This window comes from Arachis hypogaea, chromosome 18, assembly GCF_003086295.3.
Source record: "Arachis hypogaea cultivar Tifrunner chromosome 18, arahy.Tifrunner.gnm2.J5K5, whole genome shotgun sequence".
NCBI classification, from domain to species: Eukaryota; Viridiplantae; Streptophyta; class Magnoliopsida; order Fabales; family Fabaceae; genus Arachis; species Arachis hypogaea.
In genome coordinates, this window is record NC_092053.1 from 89,895,028 (window position 1) to 89,914,505 (window position 19,478).

The 19,478-nt window shown below is 34.3% G+C and overlaps 1 non-coding gene across 1 annotated transcript; it reads left to right on the forward strand.

The window, feature by feature from the left end:
• The first annotated feature begins 4,420 nt into the window (after positions 1 to 4,420).
• LOC112774298 (small nucleolar RNA R71) lies at positions 4,421 to 4,527 on the forward strand. The gene has a single exon (XR_003188793.1). It is a non-coding gene; the product is annotated as a small nucleolar RNA R71 (small nucleolar RNA).
• The last annotated feature ends 14,951 nt before the right edge of the window (positions 4,528 to 19,478 follow it).

Sequence of the window (19,478 nt, forward strand, 5' to 3'; positions counted from 1 at the left end):
TTGAATTTTAAATTTTGAGAATAGAAATTTGAAATTTAAATTTTTAAATTTTGAAAGTTGAAATTTTAATTTTGAAATATGATAAGATAAGATTTTGAAAAAGATATGATTTTTGATTTTGAAAATATTTGATTTTTGAATTTTAAAATTAAGATAAGATAAGATAAAAAAATTTAAAATTAAAATCTGAATTTTTTTATTTTTGAATTTAATGAGGAAAGAGAAAAACAAGTAAAGGATACAAGACTTAAAATTTTTAGATCTAACGCTCCTTATTTTCGAAAATTTGGAGGGAAAACACCAAGAAACACCAAACATAAAAATTTTAAGATCAAAACACAAAATATACTCAAGAACACTTTGAAGACTCACAAGAACAATAAAAACAAGACTCAAAGACTCAAAGAACTCAAAAACATTAAAAGAACACCAAACTTAAAATTTTTAGAAAACTAAAAATAAATTTTCAAAAATTAAAGAAAAATAACAAGAGAACACCAAACTTAAAAATTTGACACAAGATTTAATCAAAGAAAAATTATTTTTGAAAAGTTTTGAAAGGAAGATACCAAAAAAAATTGAAAATTGTTGTAATTAATAAATATTGAAACTCAAAGAAGCAAAAAGTTACCAAGAATATAAGCACAACGCTCTAACCAATTGAACACACAAAAAAATTTAAAATATTTTTGAAAAATCTTTTTTTAAAATTTTCAAAAAAAAAAAGAGAGAAGGAGAAAATAAAAATAAAAAACTCAATAAGAATACAAACAAAGACTTTAACTAATAACACAAATTAAACAAAGAAAGGACAAATATTTTTTGTAAAAGGTCTAGGAAGTTTTGGGAATTGAAAAACAGGAACATGTAAGACTCAGAGGAACAAAAATTATCAACAACAAAAATAAAAAAAAAGAAAAGAAAAATGGTTTTGAAAAAGGTTTTCAAATTTTTCAAAAATTAGGAAGAAGAAAAATAAAAATAAAACACTTAATTAAAATAAAAATTACCTGATCTAGAGAGCAAGACAATCCGTCAGTTTGTCCAAACTCAACAATCCCCAGTAATGGCGCCAAAAATTTGGTAGCACGATTCCTCACACCTTCGTACCAGCAAGTGCACTGGGTCATCTAAGTAATACCTGAGCGAGTCAGGGTCGATCCCACGAGGTTTGTGGTTTGAAGCAAGGTATAGTTATCCTGCAAGTCTTAGTCGGGCAAATCAGAAGGTTGTTTGAAGTTGTAAGAGTAATGTATGCCTTAAAATCATCAATAGAAATATGAGAAAAGGGTAGAAGGTGTTGTTGGATACGGAATTGTGTTAGGATTATGGGATTATTATAATAGAGTGCTAATAATTTAAAGATAGAGTAGAGGATTGGAGTTGCTTTTGCCTTTCTGAATTAACTCCGGCATTACTGCTCTCTTTACTTTTGAGTGATTTCTTCAATGGCAGGCTGTATGTGATTGGCACTAGTTTGAGCAGCTACCAATACTCCTCCAGATCTGAATCACAGGTTTAGTGTGGATCCATTCTGATTGAGGGTGAAGCTCGTACAGTCCATTCTTTTTCATGATCCTACTCAAAACGCCACAGACAAGGTCAGATCTTCCGGATCAGAGAATGCTACTTCTATGGATTCTAGCCTCTACCACAGAGACCCTGATCTCCCCGGAAATCGGCTGAACTGATGTCTTGAGAAGTCCCCAACGAAGGCGTGGATTAACCGTCTGAGAGATGTATATTCAAGCTATTGGTCGTCCTTGTCCGGTGAAAGACGCATTCTGACCCAGGTAGACGCAGGTGTTTCTTAGGCATGTTCATTCTAATGTGATGAACAGAGCTAATTAATTAGATCATCCTATTCACCATGATGAAGTACGAATATACATCTTAGAATTAATCAAACAAGGATCGAAGAAAAACAGTAGTACTTTTATTAATTCATAGAACACAGCAGGGCTCCTCCCCTCAACCTAGGAGGTTTAGAAACTCATAATGAGGTAGAATACAATGATAAAATGAAAATAATGCTGAATAATATGCGTATAACATGAATTAAATCCCTTAAATACTAAACTAATGATTAGTAAGGGTAAAACAGTCTTTTTAGTGCTAAAATTCACTTCTAGGGCCCACTTGGTGAGTGTTTAGGCTGAGCTTGATGAGATCCACCTGCTATGAGGTCTCTTGGATGTGGAACGCCAGCTAGGGAGTCCTCTCTGGGCATTTGAACATTGGGCTCTGCTCCTTGGGCACTGGACGCCAGAAATGGGGCAGGAAGCTGGCGTTGAACGCCAATTTTAGGCCTTCTAATCCGAAGCAAAGTATGGACTATTATATATTGATGGAAAGCTCTAGAAGACAGCTTTCCATAGCTATTAAGTGAGATCCATTTGGACTTCTGTAGCTCTAAAAAATCCCTTCCGAGTGCAGGTAGATCAGATCTGGATAGCATCTGCAGTGCTTTTTCTGTCTCTAAATCGGACTTCTGCTCCAGCTCCTCAATTTCAGCCAGAAAATATCTAAAATTGTACAAAAATACAAAAACTCATAGTATAATCGAAAAATGTGATTTTAACACTAAAACCTATAAAAACTTAATAAAAACTGAATAAAAACTACTAAAAACTATATAAAAATAATGTCAAAAAGCGTATAAAATATCCGCTCTTCATGCATCTTGAGTGTTAGCAGCTGAAACCTGCATCCCACTTAGGTGTTGGGAGATCATGTTAATTTTCTGGGACATCAGCTTATTCTGCGCCAAAATGGCATCCAGTGCGTCCACTTCCTTGACTCTTCTCTTCTGAGTAGTCCCAGTGTTCACAGGGTTTCTTTTAGAAGTGTACATGTATTAGTTGTTGGCAACCATCTCAATAAGCTCCTAACGCCTCCTCAGGTGTCTTCTTCATGTGAAGTGAATCACCTGCAGAGTGATCCAGTGACATCTTGACTATCTCAGAGAGGCCAACGTAAGAGATCTCCAACATGGTCCATTCTGAAATCATGTCCGGAGGACTTCTCCTAATCAGCTGCTTGAACCTCTCCCAGGCCTCATAGAGGGACTCTCCCTCTTTCTATCTGAAAGTCTGGACTTCCACTCTAACCTTACTCAACTTTTAGGGTGGAAAGAACTTGGCCAGAAATCCAGTGACCACCTTGTCCCATGTGTCTAGGCTCTCCTTAGGCTGAGAATCCAGCCATAACCTTGCTCTATCCCTTACAGCAAAGAAAGAGAGCATGAGTTTGTAAACCTCAGGGTTCACTCCATTTATCTTAACAGTATCACAGATCTGCAGAAAATTAGATATGAACTTGCTGGGGTCCTCTTCTTGGTTAGCAACTCCTTCATGAATTTTTTATAAAGAGGCATTTGCTCCAAGGCTTCTGCAAAAGGGATATTAATTTGTAACTTCTTGAAGACTTCTAGAAACTTAAATTATTGTTGCTGTTGGTTTCCTTTTTGCAATCTTTGTGGGAATAGAATTTTGGGTGCATATACTCTTTCTCTTGTAACGTCTCTTGGAGCTTGAGGTGGTGATGTATGGACTTCTTATTTTTGTTTGTTCTTCTCCTCTAATGGTTCTTCATCCTCTTTGCTTGTTGTGGTTTTCTTGCCAATTGTTTTTCCTCTTCTTAGATTAATAGCCTTGCACTCCTCTCTTGGATTTGGAATTATGTCACTTGGAAAGGAGTTTGGGGGTTTCTCTGCCAATTGCTTGGCAATTTGTTCCACTTGTACTTCCAAGTTTCATATAGAGGCCTCTTTATTCTTGAAATTAGCTCTTGTCTCCATTATGAATTCCTTGGTTTGTTGCATGAATTCTTTGAAAAAACTATCCAAGGTGTTCTTTGCATGAGGCTTTTGAGAATTTTGTGATTGTGTTGAAGATGATCCTTGTGGATATGGAGTGTTGAAGTTCCTCTGTCCTTGATTTTTCCATCCAAAATTTAGATGGTTCCTCCAGCCTGGATTATATGTCTTTGAGAATGGTTCATTTTGTGGATTTCTTGAAAAGTTACCATATAATTAACTTGTTCGGTGGGGTACTAGTCATCTTTGAATAGCTCACATTCTTCATCTTTATGAGTTCCTCTACACAAATTTCATATTGTGACTCGTGATCTTATGACTGAGACTTGCATATGCCCCACTTATTTATTGAGTGTGTTGATTTGTTGAGACATGACCTTATTTTGTGCCAGCAGTGCATCTAATGTGTCTAGCTCTATAACTCCTTTCTTTACTTTTCCTCCATTGGCATACATGTAGTGGTTATTAGCCACTATCTCTATCAACTCCAAAGCCTATTCGAGTGTCTTCCGATGCAAGGATCCTCCAGCTGAGGAGTCGATTAAGGTTCTAGAGGCATGATACACCCCATCATAGAATATTTGGAGTTGTAGCCACTCTAAGAATGCATGATGGATACATTTTCTCAACATCCCTTTGTACCTCTCCCATGCTTCATAAAGTGATTCTCCCTCCTTTTGAGTGAACGTGTGAATAACATTCCTTAACCTTGATAGCTTTTGTGGAGGAAAGTACTTGGTTAGGAATTTATTCACCATATCATCCCATGTTGCTATATTGTCCAAGGGTTGAGCTTGTCGTCACTGTTTAACTCTATCCTTTAGGGAAAATGGGAACAACCGCAATCTTATTACTTCGGAGGAGACTCCATTGCCCTTAACTGTATCGTATATCTGCAAAAAATTAGATATGTGCACATTCGGATCTTCTTGAGGATTGCCACTGAATTAGTCTTGCGGGACCAATTGGATGAATGAAGGTCTCAACTCAAAATTGTTGGCTTCAATAGCCGGCCTTACTATGTTGCTGCCATAACTATCAGTGGTGGGTGTGGTGGAAATCTTCAGGCGTTCTCCTTGCATTGTTCTATCCCTTGGCCATCTTTCTTCTTATCACCGGAATAGAGTTAATTCAATTTCAGGGTCATATCAAAGATATTCACAATTGTCACTCCCTTGCATACACAAAAAATCAAATAGATCAAAGGCACCAGTGGAAAAGAAAACTAACAATAGCAAATGTACGAGTGAAACAAAAGCAAAATAGGATTAAAATTTTAACCCTAAGACTTAATTCAGCATCTGTAAAATAAAAGAACAGACTCAAATAAAACCTAATAATGAAAAGAACATAAAACTAAAACGAAACAAAATAAAGATAGGATTTAATTTAGTAATTTAACCCAAAGTAGGATGTCAATTTTAGTTAATCTCCAACAACGGTGCCAAAACTTGATGAGCAAAAAGTGAAGCTCACAGATACTAGTAATTGCACTGGGTCATTCAAGTAATACCACTATAAGTGGAATTATTTTTACAAGGATTAAAGGATTGAGCACACAAATATCGAGTTAAATAACTAATCAGATCAATAAAACCTGGAATTTGATGAATGTTGAAACTTGCTAGAAACTTGAAAGACTTGAATATTGAATAGCTTGAAGATAGTGAAGGTGTAATTGATTGAAAGAGAATATATAATGGAGAAGTCAAGGGTTTCAAAGATGTTTAAGTCCTTAGAAAAACCAAACTTTGTTTCCCTATTCTAAAGCAAGCAAAGATCTTTTCATGACGAATCTTATTAATCCGATTTCCAATATCTTAGCTCCTCGGTTTCTCTTTAATTAAACAACCACCAATGTCTTAGTTAATCGATTAATCGAAGAGGTTAAGTGCAAAAACAGATTAAGTTCCTCATATGATTCAAAACAAGTCCTTATGTGGGATTATGTCATGTATCCAAGCTAGTCCTATTCGATTGAATCTTATGAGAAAACACAATTTTCAAAAATTGTTATAACCCAAATTATATGCCACGTATTCAAAACTAGGGTAATTGACAAATCATGTATGGTGTCGCATACTTTAAAAACCACTATGTCTAGTCGATTCAGAAAGTCATGTGAAAGAGTTTTCAAGCATAATTTGGATATTAGTTATGTCAAAGCAATAAATTCAAAACCGGATTAGTATGCTTGTCGACACTACTAATCCTTTAGGAATGAAGAACAAAACACTCAATCATAAAACAGATCAATGCAATACTTTAAAATAGAAGAAAACTTATATTAATAATTCATAGAAACATAAACAAAGCTCCTAACCCTTTGACAGAGGAATTAGTTGCTCATAATGGGTGCAAAAATCAATAATGAAACTGAGCCGAAGGAACTAAGTGTCTGGCTGTGAATGTAATTCACTTATTCCCTGGACTTCGATTTCTTGATAGGGCGTGGCACGCCTAACTCCAGGCATTGCACGTCTCTGCTTCTTCTCCTAGGGCATGGCACGCCCTGCTTCCTACGTGGCACGTCCATGCCTCAGCTCACTTGTATGCCTTGGGACCTCACGTACCTTGTTTGCTCTTTGATCATCCTCTCTTTGCTACTTGATTTTCACCTCTTTAATCTTGTATTTCCTTAAAATACTTTGTAAACACTATGTAGCAAATAGTACTAAAAAGTAATGAGATTAAGAGAAGATTATATAATTAAACCTACGGAAATAAGAGAAAAACATAATATAAACTATTTAAAATGCAAATGCATCAACAGCCGCCAAGCTATTAAGATGGAGTTGTGAAGGAGCCATATTTACTATAGCAGTTGAGAAGCCCAATCACGAACACAGAGAAGGGGAAATGAACCCCTACAACATCGAATGGGTTTATAAACCCACATCCAATCCAAGACCTGGGGAGCCTCCATGTTCACATAACACACCCGCTCATGTGGGTCAGGAAGAGATAGCTCGTAATGTTCCTCAACTGCACCACCATTCACTACAAAAAAAGTAATATTTGTAACAAAAAAATTGTTAAAAAAATTGGAATTTTGAAACAAAAGAAATTTGTAACAAAAAAAAAAGGATATTGCAGTATGTCCCGTTACAAAAAGTTTTTTTAACAAAAAATGAAACTATTACAATTCAAAATAATATTTTTTAACAAATTTTTTTGATACAAAAATCAAAATTAGTTACAAAAGTGATAACAAATTTTTATCTCTAAAATATTTTTTGTGACAATATATTTTTTCCTAATAAAATTTTGTCACAAAATATAACTTGATTTTGTAACATTTTGTTTTCTTTAGTTACAAAAACACAATATTTATTTTGTAACAAATTTTTTTAATACAAATTACATACATAATTTACCAAATTAATTTTTTAATTAATTAATATGTTAACTACTTTATTGAGCAAATCAACATTTACCTAATATGTAAAAACATAGATAATTCAAACATGCTTCATTTAACTAAATTATTTTAAAACAAAATAACATTAATGTCTACATTGATTAGTTCTACAAGTTATATTTCTTACACAAGTTCAACCAAAAGTTAAAAGTCTAACATAGATTAGAATCTCTATGGATCAAAATATTCTTGAGTCCTTTAGGTAGCATGTTGTCACCATTTTAGCACACTTGTAAATGAGAAAAACCGAAACAAAAAATTAGAAGCAAGATATAATACCAATTACAACTTTTTCTATTAACTTCTATTCAAAATTAAAAAAAAAAATTAGCAGAACCTCACCTAAAATTTGGATATTTTCCCATCTACGGTTCCATCAATAATAACCAATTCATTACTTATTTCTCATCCAATACACAACCAAATTTATCAAACCAAATAATAGGACATTTGTCATTTATCAACTATGACACAAGTAAAATGTAATAAATAGATCCATATACAATTAAACTATACGAATAATATATGAATCATCTATGAATATGTATTAAAACCATAAGCAATTTTAGGGGTACCTTTAATTGTCTAGTTTCTTTCATTGTCAAAGCGCGCTATAAAAGAGTTGTTGAGCTTCCAATTGAGCTTTCACTCGAGCTAATTCTTCCTCTTATCGTGTTCGTGGCTCTTTAAGTATTTTTTTGAGCACATCATTGCACAAGCAAAATTCAACTAAAAATTCAGTAAATAAATTCAGTTCATTGTATCTACCAAACAAGTTAATGTATCCTCTAATTTGACGATCTTCATCTAAGTTTTTGTAGGCATCCAACTCTTGTTATTTCAGCTTCTTTTATACTAAGTTACAAATGATTAAATAGACTAGTTCTATCATTAAATTACTCCTTGACCTTAACCTATTACGGATGTAAAGCAGCTTATTGTTTCTTTGTTCATGTATGTTAATAACATGAATGACAACAATCAAGAACAACCTAAGAAATTTGTAATTATATTTAGAGCATGTATGATATATTTCCTCCAGTTATTTAGCTTAGCAGGAGGCCCTAGTTTCCTTAAGGATGGTAAAAATTAGAACACATACCTTATGTTTCAAATTTAGGCGGCACTTGCTAACCTGTATGACAAATACTTGGCTATATATATTATGTGATGACTTAATCTGTAACTACTAAGTAGTGGTAAAATCAGTATTGAAGCATTGAGAAATATCATACAAAACTTCCTAAATTTCATAGATCTTGGGCAGGACCAGATATTTCTTCTATACATTCAACTAGAGAGCCTCTCATTTCATGTTCAAATCAGTTAGATGATTTATATGAAAAAATACAAAATTTTCTTTTGTATAATTATTAATTGATAAACAGTAAATACTCCCGTAAATACTCCCGTGCAAGATACTCACACAAAATTGAAGAACTGTAAAACAAAAATATTACTAAAATTGCCAATAAAGCAAAAAAATCTGTCACATATACCAGAATTCTAAAGAGAAAAATAAGAATTATATAAATTATCTATTCAAGAACTGGTTGTTGATCTTATTCTTTGAAAATTATAATATAGCAATCATAAAATAACAATAATGGGACCAAAAACAGCAACTAACCAGGCTCTGCTTGAGAAATCCCACAATAGCATCTTCATTTTGATATAAAGACCTTCATTTTGATTTAAATACCACTTCCTCTAAAACATCAATACTTTCTTTAAAAGTATGATTTCTTACAGTGAATGATACTCACCTCTTCAGGGAATAAATCTGGGTGTTTGGAAAATATTCTAAACCTCAAATCGTTGTATCTGGAAGAAATGGGAATTACACAAATTAAAAGGAAAAAAGGACTATAATTAATATTGTTGGTTCATCACGTACTAGAGTAGAAGCGGCAGAGGCAGAACATAGCCATTTTTCCCAAATCCCCAATAGCAACTTCCCTGTTTTCTTTTCCATTCGCGTTCCTCTTCAGGGCGAACCTTGGCGACGACGGCTCCACCCACGGCGACGGTGACAACGTGAAGCAGCGCCCCTTCCTTCTCTTATTCGTGGTGGCTCTGATGGCAATGACAAGGCATAGCGGTGGCGGTAAACCCTAGTGGCAGCAGCAACGGGTCATAGGCACTCCTTGGTCGACGACGCGCGTGCCGGGTCCAACGGCGGTGGGAGCAACCAAGGCGACGGCAACACGGGCTCCCCTGTTGGCGAGTTCGCAGTTGCTCCCTCTAACTCTTTCTCTCTCTCAGACGCATCTCTCTCCTGCGATGGCTTGGCGGTGACGTGACGGCGGTGGCAAGGCTGTTGGACAATGGCAGCAGCGTGGCTCTTCCTCTCTTTTGATCACAGCTCTCATTCTCTTCTCTAATTTCACGTTGTGTCTGTGTGTTTGTGTTGAAGCTAGGGTTTGGGAAGAAAAGAGATGGCGGCTGCTTTTAGTGTTAGATTGATTAGGGTTAGATAAAATTAGGATATATTGTATTGATTTAAAATTTAATTTAATTTTTAAAATTATTTTAAAATATTATTTAATTATTAATTAGTTAATTAGTTTTTAATTAAGTATTTTAATTTAAAATAGAAATAATATAATTTATTTTTTTATTTATAAAACTAAAGTATTAAATTCTAAAATATTAATTATTTAAACTACATTATATAAAATTTTTATTCTTTTAAAATTACTAAGATTTATAATTTAAATATAAAAAATTGTTCAATAACTATAAAATTAAATAAAATTTCTAGCTTAACTATCAAAACTAGGTTTAGTTATTTTTAATAAAATAGTTTATGAAAATAAAATTTTAATAAATAAATAAATTGAAATTAACTCATAATAAGATCTTTAATAATAATTATGTAAAAATATTATTCAATCGAAGTCTTACATTTAATATGTTGAAATAAAATATTTTATTAATTACAAAAAATCTTTGAATTTTGTGACAAATAAATAACCTGTTACAAAAATATTGTATTTTGTAACAAATTAATTTTTGTAACAAAATATTTAGAGCTTTTGAAACAAATAGATATTTTGTTACAAAATATTTTGAATTTTTGCAACAATATAATCTTTTGTTACAAAACATTATAATATTTTGCAACAAAACAACAATTCGATACGAAAGTCAATATAATTTGTAACAAAAGAAATCACGTTGTTACAAAATATTCTTATTTTGTAACAATAACTAATTATTGTTACAAAAAAAACCATAATTAGTAACAATTTTAAATTTGATATAATTTTTTGTTACAAATAATCCATTTTCTTGTAGCGGTTGCAGATTGCGCCAGCGTCGCGAAGCTCCTGTAAGTCATCTTTGCTAAGACGTGAAGGGGTTTTTACCACATTCGTATTGCACCAAAAATATCTCCGAGAAACTCCCCCGACCAGAAAAACAAGCTCCCGTTGAGGTTTAACTCTCCTCCGCACCACATCTACAGAATTGGGGGCACCACCACCACTATGAGCCTAAGAACTACACAAACTGAAGCTTGGAAAATTAAAAGGAAAAGGAAAAAACTAGTTAAAGTCCTAACAGAGAGGTTGTGGCATCCCCTCCAAACCCCCTCCCCCCCCAAGCCACCATCACGGCGGGGCTATGCCACTAATTACATTATCTGAAACAGTAAACGCAAAAAATGCAGGAAAAATAACGAAGGAAAAAAAACTTACTTCAACAGCAGTGGTCAACTAGCACGAGAGAATAAGTGATGGAGCTCAGACAAGCACCAAGTGGCAGTGAATCCAAAAGAGATGAAGGCAACTTCCTCGTTAGAAGTAGGTAAAGGTAGCCCACGAAGATCCAGCCTTTAGGCCCAATTCGTCTCTCTCGGCTCAAACATCTAGAATCTCCCGTTTGCCATAAATCACTCCATCAATCAAACTCATATACAAAATCGTATCTTCCCATATTGGGAAGATCTTTGAATCATGAAATTATTTATATACGTAGAGTCTCGGACTTTCCTCTAGGTATGAGACACGAAAAACTCTAAACTTTAACTTCTAAGAACGCTTTTGACTTGAGCGTTGGATTGTTTTTTGCAAGTTCACCCCTTTCCATTCACTCGAATTTCCAGGAGCCTTGAAGTTCGACAACATTGTCAGGTCATAGATCCCATCATTTTAGACAATCTTAAACATTAACTAAAATTTTATGTTTTAAAACAAAAATTTTAATTTCAATCTCAATTATTAAATATAATACTAAATTTCAATACTCCAATTTTAGTTTTAGTATCCAAAACAAACGCTACATTCAATATCTAGTAATACAAATTTGCGTTGAGATGGTTGGCTAATTGCCGCAAGCAATTTTTCTTCTCAGCTTACTAATTAACAAATTATCATACTATTTACAATTCAGATCAACCCAACAACTTCTAGTCCTAATCATATGACATCCATTTTACCAATCCATCGGTATTTCATAACAAATTAAATACCAATTACAAAGGATACAATCATTAAACTAAGCCGACAAGATGAACATCAATCCAACATACTCAGTTATATTTTATTTAAAATTAAAACTTTATTAATAATAATAGTTTTATCTCTGTCCTAGTAAACCTTTTTTTTCTTTCACTGACTTTATTTGACTAATGAATTGAGGGTTTTTTTTTTTTCTTGGACACCAGGGCCAAATATTTTCCTTTACAGGCAAACTTTCATTGATCATAATAGGCTGAAAACAAGTTATGCTTCTTGTCCTTATCTCTCACCAACCCACGGCCGCCCACAAAGCATCCCTTATCCAAAACCTACATCCAGGGTATTTTAGTCAATATGAAGATAGATGAAGAATTGAAGATGATTAGATGAGTTGGGAAGTCTCAAATTGTCAAAACCGTTGTGCCTTTTATTTTTGGACGGTGCAAAAATGTTATCCTTCTCTTTTTGATACATATAACGTACGTTATCCTCTTTAAGATTAGTTTGAATTGATTTCTAAAAAAGGTACTTATTTCTTTATTTTTTATAAAAAAAATTAATGGATAAAAATTATTTTATATTTAAATAAATTTTTTAAAAAAATATTTTAAGTATTAAAAATATTTTTTGTTTTTACTTATTTAATAAAAATATTTTTTAAAAAGAATATTTAAATAAATTTTAAATTGAATAAAAATATTTTATTTAAAAAAATATTTTTTCACTATAAAAACCAATTCAAACAAACAATTAAAACTTAAAAAATAAGGCATTAGCTAATATGGGAAAGAAAGTTACTAGTCTCAAAAACAAAAAAAATAAATAACTAATTTAAAATGCAGTCAACTCCCGCTAACTTTTAGAAAACATAATTTAGATTTTAAAAATATTAACTTTGCGTTTAAAAAACATGCACTTTACTTCTCAACTATAATACTGCAACGTCGTGACTTTCCTCTCTCCTTACCACGATGTCACGTTTCCCTTTACTTGTCGCCATCCTCTTGTGGTCCGTTGTCTATCGTTGCATTGCTATACTCCCGCGCCTCTCCTTCTGAATGTGTCTCACCCCGACATTGCATGCTCTCCCCCAACCATTTAAAAAACATTCAACCCTTCGTATTGCGAAACCATCCCCTTCCCCTATCCATCTTGTGTCTTCCTGACGCCACGTTGCCCCTTGGAACTACTTCTCTCATGACGCCATGCTATTGCTGTGGAGTCATATCCAAGGTTCTGAAAATCAGATTGGACTGGTCGGTGCAAACGGGTTAACTAAAAAGCAGTCATCTGGCCAGTCTGATTGACCCAAAATTGCACTGCAAAAAAGGTAAAAAATCAGTCAAATCGATGGTTAACCGGTGAATCAGCTGAATTAGGCCAATTTTTTAAAGTTCCGATTCACTATCCATCATTAGAACCGTGACGTTCTAACCCTGAAAAAAGAAAAAACAAAACAAAACGGGCAGAAGGCAAGCAGAACCTCCCTCTCCCTTCACTCTCCCCAAATTCCAACCCTAATTTGTGTAACCCGTTAACCCCTTCCATCAGCAAAACCGCGCCTCCAGTTCTCCACCATCAGCCCCTATCACCATCGGCGCTGACGGTGACTGATGAGCGGATAATTTATACCTTTTTGGCATTGTTTTTACATAGTTTTTAGTATGTTTTAATTATTTTTATTATATTTTTATTAGTTTTTATTCAAAAATCACATTTCTGGACTTTACTATGAGTTTGTGTATTTTTCTGTGATTTCAGGTATTTTTTTGCTGAAATTGAGGGACCTGAGCAAAAATCTTATTCAGAGGCTGAAAAAAGACTGCAGATGTTGTTGGATTCTGACCTTCCTGCACTCGAAATAGATTTTCTAGAGTTACAAAAGCCCAATTGGCACGCTCTCAATTGCGTTGGAAAGTAGACATCCTGGGCTTTCCAGAAATATATAATAGTCTATACTTTGCTCGAGATTTGATGGCCCAAACTGGCATTCAAAGTCAGCCTAAAACTTTCTGGCGTAAAACGCCCAAATTGGCACTAGAATTGGAGTTAAACGCCCAAACTGGCACCAAAGCTGGCGTTTAACTCCAAGAACAGCCTATGCACGAAAAAGCTTCAATGCTTAGTCCAAGCACACACCAAGTGGGCTCCGGAAGTGGATTTTTGCACTATCTAAACTTAGTTACTCATTTTCTGTAAACCCTAGTAACTAGTTTAGTATAAATAGCATTTTTTACCATTGTATTCGCACACTATCTTTTTATCATCTTTTAACGTTTGGAGGCTGGCCTCACGGCCATGCCTAGACCTCTTTTCACTTATGTATTTTCTACGGTGGAGTTTCTACACCCCATAGATTAAGGTGTGGAGCTCTGTTGTTCTTCATGAATTAATGCAAGTACTATTGTTTTTTTATTCAATTCACGCCTACTTCTTCTCCAAGATATACTCTCATACTTAAATCAGTTAATTCAGAATGAAGGGGTGACCCGTGACAATCACCCACTATCTTCGTTACTCGCTTAGCCAAGATCCGCGTGCCTGACAACCACAAGCGATCTACATGATGTTCAACATAGCCATTGGACGACAGCCGGAGTATATTCTCTTGGGTATCTAATACATGGACCGAGTCTATGAGATTAGTATCTTCGTGGTATAGGCTAGAACAATTGGCAGCATCCTGGGATCCGGAAAGTCTAAACCTTGTCTGTGGTATTCCGAGTAGGATCTGGGAAGGGATGACTGTGACGAGTTTCAAACTGCGAATGTTGGGCACAAGTGACAGTGTGCAAAAGGATCAATGGATCCTATTCCGACGCTAGTGGGAACCGACAGATGATTAGTCATGCAGTAGCTGTACCTGGTATTTTTCATCCGAGACGAGAAATCCGACAGTTGATTAGCCGTGCAGAAATCATAGAGGACCATTTTCACTGAGAGGATCCTACAGCTTGCCATGGAAGGAAGTAACGCACAGTTGGAAGAAGGCAATAGGAAAGCAGAGGTTCAGAAGCAACAAAGCATCTCCATACGCTTATCTGAAATTCCCACCAATGAATTATATAAGTAACTTTATCTTATTTTATGTTTTATTTATCTTTTAATTATTAAAACCTCATCACCATTTGAATCCGCCTGACTGAGATTTACAAGGATGACCATAGCTTGCTTCAAGCCGACAATCTCTGTGGGATCGACCCTTACTCACGTAAGGTTTATTACTTGGACGACCCAGTGCACTTGCTGGTTAGTTGTGCGGAGATGTGAAAAGTGTGAATCACGATTTCCCACACCAGTGACACCAGCAAGGTCTTCTCTTCTCCTCGCGGACACCTTAGCACTCGATGGTCTACTCTTCTCTTCGTGTTGCCAAAAGGTCGGTTCAGAGTTGTCCTTGTCATCGTCGGCCGCCTATATCCTCCTTGTTGTCTCTATCCTCACCGTCGAGGATCTGTTTTCGAGCCCCTCTCTCTCTCTCTCTCTCTCTCTCTCTCTCTCTCCCGAGCTCACTGCAAGAGTACGAAGTGCGACTGTGGACTCTCTGCCATCGTGGCCTCTTCGCCGTCTTTCTCCGTCGTCATGAGTTCTTCAATCTTCAGTAATTCAGTTTATTTTTTATTTTGTTAATTAATAATTATAATAATTCTAAATTGCTGTTGTTTATTTTTTTAATTCTAGATTTTGGTTGATATATATAATTGTCAAAAACAGTGATAAGTTTAATTTTGGATTTTAAATTTTGATGGCTGAGGTTTTATTTTGTTGTACGTAATTTGTATTGTTGTTGGCGGTATCTTGTCGATGGAATGACCACAAAGTGATAACCAGCCACAAGATAAAGCTCTCCAAGAATTCTAAACGGGTTTCTCTTGAGGAAAATATGATCCAGTTTGGCAATACTTCATTTATAGTAGTGTCTTTGTTTAGTTGAAGACTTGTTTGTTCAATGTTGTTTTTTTTTCTGGTAGAACATTTTGTGTTTGTCATTTATATGCATTTTGATTTTTTTTTAGGTTATAAATTTTGATGTTTGAAGTTGTTTATGAACTTTTAATAATAAATTATGGACAATTTATTGTGTAAAATTGTAAAATTTTAAATTTTATTAGCTTAGAAATTATTGAGTTTAAATATTTAAAACTATATATTAATTTTTTTATATTTTTATTATATATTTAATTAAACCGGTTCAACTACAGTTCGACTCTGGTTGTTGTAACAACCCTAGTTTTTGAAAATCAAATAATTAGTTATTTGTGATTTATTATATTTATTGATAATTTTATTTTAAGAAAATTATTTTACTAAAGGTAATTAAACATTTTCATGATAATTGGAGTTTAAATTAATTAAAATTTTTATATAATCTTTATTGGATATTTGATATAATTGAAATTATAATTTTAGTAATTAAAAAATAAGAAAGAATTGTACCGTTCAATTTAAGTAATTTTTATTATGAATAAATTATATTCTATTTTATTAATTTGTACTCTTAGAGATTAATTTATTAGAAATGGTTAGTTTGATTTTTATAAATACTTTAAGTTTAAGTTAATTAATATTTATATACAGTTTTTATTATAATTGGTAATTTTATAATTTGAAGATAAAGTTTTGGTGATAAAAAAATAATAAAAAGTTATATCATTTAATTTGAATAATTAATATTGAGTCTAAACTATATTTTATGAAAATGTGATTAATATGCTTATTTTATAATTTAAAATAGAAATAATTAATTCAACTTAGCAATATGTTGATAAATAATGTTCTTAAATATTTTTAAGAGAGTATATTTGGTTTTAAAATTACTCTACCCTCCAATTTTATCAAAATATCTATTCATATCTATCCATATTCCTTTATAAAATCCCTAATTTCTAACCCTAATTTCCAAACTGAATCAGAAACTCTAATTCCCAAATTAATTGAGAAACCCTAACCCTAGCCCCCTCACCACAGCCGCACCCCACCCCCTTTCACCCCTTCAGTGCAACAATTTCAGAAACGGGAAATTGGAGAGGGAGAGTAAGGGAACGGAGAAGAGAAGGGAGGGGCGGGGGACTATCCGCCGTCACTGCCGCCGTCCTGAAACACGTCGTCGACGCCGATGCAGAGAGGAGGATGAGGTACCGCCGTGCTCTTCGCCGCCGCTGTTGAGCAGACCCGTTCGAGAGGAGAGAAACGGAAGATGAAGGAGCTGCTGCTGCCACCGTGCCCAGCCATCGAGCCACCGTGCCACCGTCGCCCTCATCGCCTCTCTTTGGAGCCCGCAGAAAGGAACGCGAACCAGGAGTCTCCATGTCGCGTTTGGGGTTGCCAGCGAGAGTGGAATGGGACGTGGTTATAATTGCCAAGGCTATAGGCTGAGAGAGAACGGAGTTTGTCGCGTAGTTAAATCATGAACGAGGTAGGGACTTTTTCAAAGAACTTAATTTTATGATTTGGAGTTGTTATAAATGGATATTAATGTGATAAATGTACTTTTAGTGGTTGTATAAGCCTTATGTATTGCTGGGCTATTTTGGGATGAACGTGTTTGTGGTTTGATTGGATTGTGGTTTGATTTGGTTATATGGTTGGTTGCTGAAATATTTCCTTACAATTTTGGAAACGAGTTTGGTTCATTGAAAATGAATTGAGTTTGGATCTGATTTCTTGAATTATGAAAAGGATATGAATTTTCGAAATTAATATGATTTTAAACTAGTTTGGTTTTGAACCCGTGGAAGGGGTTGCGTAATGGTTTGGTTGGGACCCGAAACGGGTAGCAAAGTCCAAGTTTTAGGGGAGATGTTGCCAAAATTTTATGAAATCCAAGATTTTGTTTTAAAATATGATTTAGAAAAGGATTGGATTCGAGAGATTCTATTGTTTGGTTCTTGATTTATTAAGAAACAGGTGATTCAAGTTCAATCTTTTAAGGAAAGTTTATGTTTTAAGTTTGATTTAAACATGAGGGGACCTATGTTTTGAAGTTTGGTCAAAGAAGTACCTTTGTAGGAGTTTTAACGGATTTTGAAGGAAATTGAACTTTGATTACTTAATTTCGTATTGCTTTTGAAGTATTCTTTAAATTTTAGCTAAACAAATTCGAGCCTTTGGGAAAGTTTCCGATTTAAGAACAAAAAGAAATTGGTCTTTGGGCTTAAATAATTTTGGTTTTGAAACTGGTTCGGAACTTTTGCCTTACATGCTTTGGTTTTGATTTTAAATCTTCATTTTAATTGATTTCAACTTAAGTAACTATAATTCCGAGGATTTCTAAGGAATTTAAGAAATGAGGCAGGTTATTCTTCCCTAGAGTCTTGAGTCTTTGTGAAGGTTGTTGATTAATAACTTGATTTCAAAGTGATGGAGCGAATGATTTGAAAATGAGTGATTTTGAGTCTTTCAGAAGAGATTTGGATTTTGGCTTGGTTATGAAGTTGTTTGAAAGTTTTGAAAAGAAAATTTACTTAAGAAAAATGGTTCTTGGCAAGATGTGAACTGAATACATTTGTGATTTGAAAGTGGGCCAAGAATGAATTATATTTTGAATAATTGAATGACAATGAGGATGAATGTGAAAAAGAGATATGAATTAGTATCGGAAGTGAAACTAATAATTATGAGAAATGATTGAATATATTGAGCTTGGGTGGGTGTTATCCCCCTTATGTCAGCTTGGGGTGTTGTCTCTTCTCCCCATGTCAGCTTGGGATTCGTCCCATGGATATTATTGAGCTTGGGGCGTTCTTTTCCCCATGTCAGCTTGGGGATTTTTTCCATGGTATGTTGTGAGCTTGAGAACATGTCGGGATGGCTACGTAACCGACAGTTGATATCAACAACCATAGGATAGGCATTCATCATATGCATTTGTATGCTTTGCTTGAGTTTGAATTTGTTTGGGTCTGTCTAATTGCTTAACTGTTATTAACTGCTACCTGATCTATTTGCTGTAACTTCAATCTATACCTGTGTTTTCCTTGTATGTTTTGCCTGTATTTGTTTCTGTTGTGGTTCCTTTGAGTTTGGATATTGATGATGAGATGATGATTTGGTTGTGGAGTTGTTTGAGTCACTGAATTTAAGGCTATGATTGGTTTCTGATTGAAGTATTAGTAAAGTATGAAAAATCAAGCTGGTTCAGCATAGACTTAATGAACCTATGTTTGGAACAGATTGGTCATTCATACTGTTAGGAGACTTCTAAATTTTCTTTTATAGGAAAAACTGAGTTTGGGAATTCTGGATATTTAATCACTGAGTTTGGAAAACAGTTTACCTATTAAATATCTTCTTATAACAATTCTGAAAATCTGTGGTGAGACCATGTTGTTAAGTTCTCACCCCCTACAGACTTCTCTTTTCAGGAAACGGGCAAAGAAGCTTATGAAGAGTAGTTAAGTTTAGCTGATGCGATAGAAGATGTTTTAGTTTAGTTATTATTATTCTTCCCTCGCCATTAATATTATAATTTTTGCAAGAGGGATAGGAGTTTTGATATGTGAATTCTATATATTGGTATGATGTATATATATATTATTTGTAAGTATTGTAAATTGTATTGAGAAGTATGGATGTATGTTTTGAAAATTCGGTTTAAAATTTACAGGCTCAGATTTTAGAATTAAATATTTTAAGAGTCGTAATACCCGAGCTATCAGAGTGGCACAGCCGGAAGCGTGACATTTTGATAGTTAGGGTGTTACAGTTGTACTATTAAACTATTGAACCAGTTACTTGACTAGTTTAATTACTGGTTCGGTTCTCGCAACCTTGCTTA